A 9,204-nucleotide genomic window follows, 5' to 3' on the forward strand; every position below is an offset into this window, starting at 1 on the left:
TGCAACTCTGCATTGCATTACAAATGTGCCATGGTTGTGGCATGGTTATAGTGACACATTTGGCTTCAGATAAGAGCATTATCAACATGTTAAAAACTTCCTTACTTGAGCTCGAATAAAGGCCTGAAGAAAAACACATTGGGGCGCAGTAAAGGCTTTTCCCGCAGAATTTAATGTAATATTTTTAATAAAGCAGGAGTTGTTTGTTCAGACACCCAGTTTGCCTGTGTCTAATAATCATTTTCAGATAAGAGATCATGTGACAGGTGCATGATGGGACCTTTTACAAGCCCATAAAGTACAAACAGGAAGTGCAATAACTGACTTTAGTAGCTGATGAAAGTACACATTTCACTACACACTGTGTTTACTTTACTTTACTACTACATTTACCACCAAATACCCATCCAAATAATGAACATTTACAGATATTTCACAATGTATTGCTTAATAACGAGTTGGGGAAAGCACATACAGAATAGTATATTCTGTTGTGGTGATGCAAACAGGAACTTTTCTAGTATCTCCCACACTGAGTTATTTAGGAACTACTCATTAACAATTAATTAATTATCAGGTTTCGTTCCTGATTCGTTCCTCACTGCCACCGAGCCGTCTCTACTTTGTGTTACTCTTGTTGGGTGAAATCGGCAATCCGTTGAAAGCATCAACAGGAAGAAACCAACATAATGTGACTCTGTGGACTTCAAAACAAGACAGGAATATCAAAGTTATCAATATAATATATCAATATAACAGTTATCAGACTCAAAGAGAATTGGTGCATTTCTCAGGCTAGTCTGGTGTAAGTGCTTATTAAATGGATTACTGTGGTAAACTCCTGTCACGTCACCTCATGTTAATACAGTGTTTGCATCAGGTGAGGCCACATGCCTTTACATCTGCTTTGCATCTCTGAACACAGCAAACATTTTTTAAACCATCCATGACCTCATCCAACACTGCAGGGTTGCTGTATGAGAATCGCAGTTACCATAGTCACAGTTATTTCAACTCACGCTTTGTAGGAAAACTATGTGACATCTTTTTTTTTTCAGTTCTGAGAGATATGAAAATGTCAGTCACCCTCAAATGAGAACTTGATGAATAACTCTCTATAACTAAAGTCCTACACAGAGGTTGAGTTTTTGATTTTGATTTTAATATTTGTAGGAGTCTGAGATGCTTTAAAATCCATATCAGACACTGATATGGGACATGGGATGGGACCAATCACAGTTAGCGTCTCAAAAGCAGGTGCAACAGATCACATGACAGCTGTCGAGGAGTTGGGATGGTCCATGCTTTGCATATCGGGGGACTTATATCTGCTGTAAAGAGAGGAAGTTAAAGAAGACAAAGAAGAGGGAGAAAAAGAGGACATGAAAAGCAATAGTTTCAATGTTTGTCCAGGTAATAGTTGAAAATTCAGTGAGATTTAGATATAGCACAATTGGAGAGTTTGGAGATGTCCCCAGAATGCAGTCCAGTAAGTCCAGGTAAGAATTATGTTTAACCTCCTAAGACCTGGCATCCACATGCGTGGACATCACATTTTGGGTTATACCATAATACTTAATTCTGCTCACATGGAAATTCAAAATTGTCCCCGTATGCAGAACCACATCATGTCAACAGATGATGCTTAATTTTTATACTTATCAGGTCCCAATAAGCCCAAATAGCAAAGAGAAATTAAGATAGAGCTTGGGTCTTATGTCCCCCGAATGCAGGACATAATACAGGAAACCTCCGTGGTAGCAGGCTTTAACGGGACATACAGTTGGGTGTCATCCACGTAGAAACGAAAATCAATATTATGCCTGATTTGCCCCAGGGGTAGCATGTATCCAGGTAAATAAGAGGAGAGAGAATATACCAGAATAGAATAATAAATAAGTAGCAGAAAAACTGCACTGAGTTTATGGCGAATTGTGCACAAGTTATTTATTTTACAGTTTTTTTAAAGAACGTTTCTCATCCTCAGGTATCAGAAGGGCGGCGTTGAGTATTGTCATTTTATCAGGTCAGTCTGCATGTTTGTGTATATTTGTGTAGTCGCTGTTCTGCAAACATGCTGATAATGACGTGCTGATGTTTCATCCCGGCAATCCATCCAACAGCTCAGATTCAAAAGTGTCTTTGTTTACAGGGCTCTGTTCATGCCTTCATCACTACCATTTCATTCGTGAACCAAAGACTTGGACTGAAGCCAGAAAGTACTGCAGAGAAAAGTACACGGACCTGGCCAAAGTAGACAACATGGAGGACATGAAGCGGCTGATCGCAACAGCCGACCGTGGTTATGAGGGGAAGGTGTGGATAGGCCTGTATGACAGAGACTGGGTCTGGATACACACTAAATACTATGGAAATGGACATCGGAACTTTAGAAAGTGGAACAAAGGTGAACCAAATGACATGAGAAAAAATGTGCGGTTGTGTGTTGCTTTCTGGCAAGGCTTCTGGTACGATAATCTCGTCAGTGATCCACACACCTTTGTCTGCACTAACAGCACAACTGGTGAGTAACAAGTTATATGTCTTGGTTTGTTATTTCCAGGAAGCTATATAAATAATTAAGCCCACTTAACAATCCTACAGATACTTATTTTACTATTTACTATTATACTTATTATTCGTAACTGTGTACATTTTTTATTTATTAGTATTCTTCACATAACTTCAAGTTTTAGTGTTTAGCACTAAATTCAGTTAAAGAAAGTATTGCCTACTTTAATTATCTATTAGTAGTAAATTTACCCTCTGAAATGTGAAGATTTGCTGTTTTTCTCAGTTTATCACAGCAAATTGAATATTTAGGGGTTTGGACTGTTGGTTGGACAAAACTTCTTATGTGAAAATGTTGCCTTGGGGTCTGAGATGTGAGATTTTACAATTTTCTCTCCAAATGATTAATGAATGAATCTAGAAATTAACTGGCAGAGTATTCTTTCAGCCACTGACAATGGGAGCTACATCTTTATAAACAGAAGAATGACATGGGGCAATGCTCACCGCTACTGTTTGTGGCACCACAAAGGCCTGGCCACTGTGAGGAGCCACACTGAGAACACGAGAATCCGGGAGGTGGTACCAGACAATCAGATGGCTTGGATCGGCATGTACAGAGAGACGCGTGGACCAGGTGGTCAGATAAAACTTACACCATATTCAATAACTGGGCAGATGGACACCCGTTACTTGGAAGTGGGAGGTGTGCTGCCAGTGTGATTAACGCTACTGGCCTTGGAAAGTGGGTGGAAAACCACTGTGACGAAAAATTTCATTTCATGTGCCACAACAGTGAGTTATTTTAACATATAATATAACAACTTCACATCGATTATGTGGCATTATATTTCTGGAATGGATAAGTTCTAATCTATTTTCCATTTCATCTATATTTCTACTTCGTTATCAGAAAAGAAGCAGGTGTTTATTGTTAAACTGAAATTACAGAAATCCACAATTGACCCGAACAACCCCGCTGTGATTGAGGCCATCTTGAATCTGGTAAATGTCATACATGTGTTTATCTCAATCCTGAGTGTATGTTCGGACATGTTGAGCACCTGCTCTGTAAGTGTATGGGGGGGGGGGGGGGGATCTACAAGAAAATGGCAGTAAACTGGAATAAAATTCAAGATGAAATAGAGTTTGATTTGGTGACTTTTTGTCTTTTTGTAGCCTAACATAAGTTACAATTCATATAAATGTGACAAGAAAGTTTAAAAAGCATGTCAGGGTAGTTGTACAGATCTGTAGGATTTGCATTTATCAAATGAACGGTAAAGAACATAGATCTAAGTGTATATCTGCTGAACTACCTGTCTACTTTATCGTGGTCTTGATGATGGACTGGTTACCTCATATACTGATGGCTTACTTAAATCTAATAGTCTGTAATAGCCTGTAAAGTTATGTAATTATTAGTCAGGTTTTTTTTGGTTGAATCATATTGTTTCCTCATGGCCCCGTAGAAAATTGTTGTCGGGGAAATGAGTGATCTACCGTGGTCCCTGTTAACATACCTTTTAGAAGGCTTGGGAAAATACGTGAAACTTCTTTTGACCGACATTTACTCATTTGAGTTGTGCGTTTGAACATTTTTTATTAATTCCATTTCAGATTGAGGAGAAGATGAAGGAGAAGGGGATTACGAGAGATGTCAAACTTTCCTGGAAAAAGAAGCCTAACGAAAATATGTCCCTCAAAGAGAAGAAGGCAAATGTAGTGAAGACAGACCTTTAATTTCTGTCTTGTTTACTAGTACCTATCCACCTGTTTATTATCGTATATTAAACTATCAACAGTTTCCTGGCTGATGGCTGAACTATTTATACAGTGCTGGGTTGAAAACATCTTAGAAAGTGTGTGTGTGTGTGTGTGTGTTAGTAGGTTTAACATGATTTGATTAAACCTGAGTAAAAGTTACCGTGGCTAAATCCTTCTTGTTTTACTTTTAATTTATGCATATTTTATATGTTAGTTATGAGGCTACTGTAAGCTCATAGTTGCTGTCAGTTTCTTCTTCATAGGTCTTGTTTTTCCTAAATTTACGTCCTTTTTGTGAAACCTACACACACCTGTAATCGTTATTTGATGTGTTTGTTTTATTTGTAATAAGACATTTAGTTTCTGTGTCACTGTACTGTGTCAAAAAAGTAATTAAAAGTAAAAAAAAAAACAGCAACTGTAGCCCACCATTTCTTCATAATTATTTACGTATTTGTTCATTTTTGTAACACACTGCTTTAAGGATACGGCTGATGATATTCTTTTTTTTTGTTATTGTCGAAGGATCCAATGAAAAGAATGAAATCGTTGATTAAGGGTTGAAGCATTGAAACCACAGCACTCAACCTGCTTCTTAACCAGCTGAACTGTCAGAGCTGTCTGAGTTACATGAGCTCTCACATGAGGGGAAAACAATAGAGTTCAGAACCAAATTATTATGAATGTTATTTAAAATTATGATAAATAGTGTTATATATATATTATCAGTATAAATTAGGCAAAGGATAATTACTAAACTAATCACTAAAACAAACAGATGAAGCCAACAGGGGTGTACCTCCTACTGCACGTGTTGAGCATTAAGCTAAAAGTCCATTATAGCCCTTCAAATGAACTCTGAATATCAAGACTTTCTCCTACAGGGCCTCTAATTTAAATAAAAGTATGAGTTTAAATGAAGCATGGATGGTTTGAAACCCTTTTTCCATGATCTCTACGAGTATTGAGGATGTAAAACAGATGCAAAGCTGTGCTGTCATCACTGACGGTGATGTCGACAACAAGTCAGTCAGACGATTACGCAGTGACTAAAGCTGGTTTTATAAAAGAACAATGACATATGTGCAAAATGTACTTTTTTACATCTAATTTAACATATTTTCAGAAAATGTAAACATTTTTTGCAATGTCCTGACTGCTCCACTCGGGGGCAATAAAGTACAAGGCAAGCAGACACCTCTCTTTCTTTAACAAGTGGGAACACTTGCCTTAAAAACCTACTTAGTTTATTGATAAAGACATTATAATAACTAAAAAATAAAGAGACACCAAATTCTGCCCCCTTCACTGGATGAATTTAAAACAAAAGCCACTTAAAGCAGTCTTAAAGCGTCAAAGCAGACATACGTCAGCAGTGACTAATCTCTGCTTTCATTGTTGAACAAAATTAAATTTGCCAAGAGGAGGCAAGTTTCTTGTTGTTTTGAACGTTGACACCCCACTTTGTTCTGCATTAACTGTAGCTACAATAATCACAGTGTACTGTCTATGAAGAAGGCCAGTATAATTATTACTTATCAGTACTATTATCTCTAATACCATGCAGGGGAGGTGGAGGAGTGGTAGTAGTAGTACAGACTTTTCAGCGACATTTGCAACGGCTTTGTATTGTTTACCTTTGCTTGTGAATACAAAACAAGGAACATACTGTACCACAAAGCAGAATTTCAATTTAATCTATGTTCCCTCAACAAAATTTGAAAGAACGCACAGTACAAAAGTGATGGATTTTCAGATGAACATTCAGTAGATTGTTACATCCTCGATTTTGTCACATTTAAGGCCAAATATTGACATTATACTCACCAACATGTTGGTGGAGTGTTAACGAGGGGTGCTCTTTTAATTAGAGCTGTTTTGTGATTGTAAATATGCTCATTTAGTTCTTCTGCAATCAGATTACTGCTATAAAACAGGTTACATCCAAGCCAGCCATTAGCTGTCTGGGGCTAGTGTAGTACAACATTCAAGGTAACTTAATTTACTTTTGGGCTAACTCTGTTGTACTTCCTATGGGGACTTAATGTTGATCTTCCCCTGATGATAATTTAGGGACAGAGTAAATCTAGCAGCTAGTCTATAAATCCAATTTTCTGTTTCAGTTTTACAAATTCATTTTTACAATACCTGCAGTCTAAAGGCCCAGCATTCAAAACAGCAAAATTTCACAATGAAATGAATTAATTAATTTCAACTGGATTTGCTAATGGGGGCGAAGTAAATCTGCACAAACTTTTCGTCTTCAGTTCAGTTTTGACCTTTGACCCGTGATATCACACCATTGACCGAGCAAGCAGTCTTGACAGTGCAGTCCAAAATGGAGGAAGCTATCATAACTTACTAACTGTTTGTCACAATCCAGTTTTTTACCTCCTCTATAGGAGGATAAAATGATCGTCCAGAGACAGGAGTCAATGGTACACATATGCAATAAATGAATAAACTGTACAAACTTATTGTCATATTAGTGACCAAGCTAACAAGCTTGATAACTGTCACTCAGCACGCAGCTAGCAAGCTCGTTAGCTTGGAGAACTTTTTACCCTAAAAAACTCTTCTAGAAATCTACCAAACAATGATTGTAGATGGGGTAAACGTCTGAAGTAAATAAAGTACATAGAAAGACGCCCGCAGAGCTAATTTTACTGGCTAGCTCTAATATGTCTCAGCTAACTAGTGTGTTTGCAGTTAGCTCCCTACAGTGCTTCATAGCTGTTGAATAGCTGTGCACATATAGTGAGGGCAAACAATTGTGAATTAATTGTTGTGTATGCTGCTTTTTCCGCTGCCCCCAAGTGACCAAAAAATGTATATATACAGTATATCTAATATTTCTTTAATGCTAAATATTCACCTCCCTTCTTGTAGTAGAAGTCATGTTGTATGCCATACTGCCTAGATGCTACTGTGCAGTAATATGTTAATGACATGTACCATTATAATATTCATTAAATTTCATTTTAAAAAGGTTTGGCATTGATGTGCAGTGTGCCTGTTAAACAAGGTATGACCTGAAGAAAATAATACTCAGTTTTTAAAACTGTACGTTCATGTCTTGGATTGTCCCTCTCTCTCCAGAGAGTGTCAGCAATCAGCAGTCTAATGGGAGACATGGGAGCAGCAATCACTTGACAAGACGTTCACTGTACAAGATGATTTACGGTGCTGCCATTGTTCCTTTTAGAATTGTGTGAGGTGTCATGGTTATGGGAATTTTTTTTTTCTTTCTAACAGGATCAAGTAGGTCAGCATGTACGTCAAAGGAAATGTTGTTTTCACAGGACAACAACAGGGGAGGGGCAATTTATTTGGAATAAAAATGTTCCATGAACCGAAATCTACGGTGTCAAACATCTAACTCTCCACCAATCCTCCTCCTCCCCAACAATGTTTGTGACGGTAAAACAATGCCGCCATGCTTGGAGAGATGACAGTCACTCACGCAACCACAAGATGCCAGGAATATGTAAAAACTGGTCTTTTTCAGGTGAAAACAATTATATCAATATAAATGGGGCAGTCACGTAAAGTAGTCCCATATATGTGAGGTCTGAGGTCCCTCCTTTTGCAGTGTGTCCAGTTTTGCTGCATATTTCCAAAGTTCACCCCAACTGTCACATAGCAGAAGATGGGAGGTTGAATATATACATATAAAGAGATGTGTACTCCACCCAGTAATAAATGGCTGCACAGTCAGGATGCTTATTAAATCACTACCTGTTTATTCATTCAACTTCAGACTGCCCAGACTTTTCAGCGACTGCCAAGAAAAATACCGAGCTCAAAAACATTTCAAAGATATATTTAAAGCTGAACAAAACGTGTGTTAATGAATCATGACTCTGGAGGTATCATCACATGTTTTCTTCTGCAAAATGAAAGATTTGTACTTATACGATTTTTAACGTTGTGATGTCTGCTGCATGATGAAGTGACACATGCATGTATGAGTTGAAATTAATTCTAAAGTTAGATCACACTATATTGTATGGTAATGATAGTCTTGAAAATTTATGACAGACAAAAGGTCAAATACATATTTGAGGATAAAGACAAGGAGGTGCAGGATGTCTAAAGAGTCCTGCAGGCCAACAATTACAAGAAGTGGATGATGGGACTCCAGCCCAGACTGATCTAAGACTGCTGCTAAATCAACGGGGGCCACCAGAAACATCTCAGAGGGACTCCTTTATGTGGCTGGACTGTCAGAACCTGTCTTCAAGTCAAAACAAGCCATTTAATACCAAGCCATTTACCGGAGAGGTAAACTGTTGTATGATACAACGTGAAACAACTAGAAAGACGTGATAATAACTTACTCGCAATGGACTGGCTCCGTCCCAGTGGGTCTGGGGGCGGCCCAAGGCAATGACACCAATAAGATAAACATACCAAAACTATATACAAGGGGGGAGATTTACACATAGATACATATGTAGTTCTCCCACTAACAAAAACTGCTAAGAGTCTGTACCAAATCATATCGTAACCTCTGTTATATTTCTCCCGCTCTCTCTCGGTCCCCGACAGGCCAGAATAAACATCATGGTCTTCAAATTTTAACTCATTCTGCAGATGCTGCTGCGGCATACATGTACAGTACATTTGATAAGTGCACATGGTACATAGGAGCAGCAGATACAGTGCATGACAGTTGAAATGTGATGTGACTACTGGTGAAGGCTGCGAAGGAGAACCAGAATTACCTGTTTAACATTTTGAGACAATGTTAGTGAGGGAGGAACTTTTAATTGTGCCCTCATCTGTTTCAGGAAGAATTCGTTTTGAACACTTTCATACAACTGCTGGCAACACATGTGTTAAGGAGTATCTGTCTGTCTACCCACACAGGTAAGACATTATTTTTACTAAGCAGATAGTGTAAAGAGTACGAACATCAGTAGC

The sequence above is a fragment of the Enoplosus armatus genome, chromosome 23 (assembly GCF_043641665.1).
Source record: "Enoplosus armatus isolate fEnoArm2 chromosome 23, fEnoArm2.hap1, whole genome shotgun sequence".
In the NCBI taxonomy this organism is placed as follows: domain Eukaryota; kingdom Metazoa; phylum Chordata; class Actinopteri; order Centrarchiformes; family Enoplosidae; genus Enoplosus; species Enoplosus armatus.